Below are 391 nucleotides of genomic sequence, written 5' to 3'. Positions count from 1 at the left end.
TTTCTTTTTTGTTTATTCACTTCAGTGTTTCAACAAAATATACTTTTCACATCTCTAAGGTAATATTTCGTGTTTTATTGGGTTATTGTTGTCTTTGATTTATAAATGTATACGTATTTACTTGTTCAGAAAATTTTAAATTCATTAATGTGTTTATTTTCCATCATATGCATGATCACCTTACCACTTTTAATTACGTATATAAAAAATATATATTTTTTAACTTCATAAACTTTTCCTCTCATTAACTTATTTCTAGATATCGGCTTTGTCTTAATTAGTGCTTTGTTTGATCCTGATTAATTAAGAGGATATTGTGTGTCCAAGATCAAAGGAAATTCTACTTGACTAGAATATCATTCATTGTTCATGTTAATTACTGAAAGTTATT

This window comes from Penaeus monodon, chromosome 25 (genome assembly GCF_015228065.2).
Source record: "Penaeus monodon isolate SGIC_2016 chromosome 25, NSTDA_Pmon_1, whole genome shotgun sequence".
In the NCBI taxonomy this organism is placed as follows: domain Eukaryota; kingdom Metazoa; phylum Arthropoda; class Malacostraca; order Decapoda; family Penaeidae; genus Penaeus; species Penaeus monodon.
The sequence above is the reverse complement of the archived record's forward strand: the minus strand, read 5'-3'. Positions refer to the sequence as shown.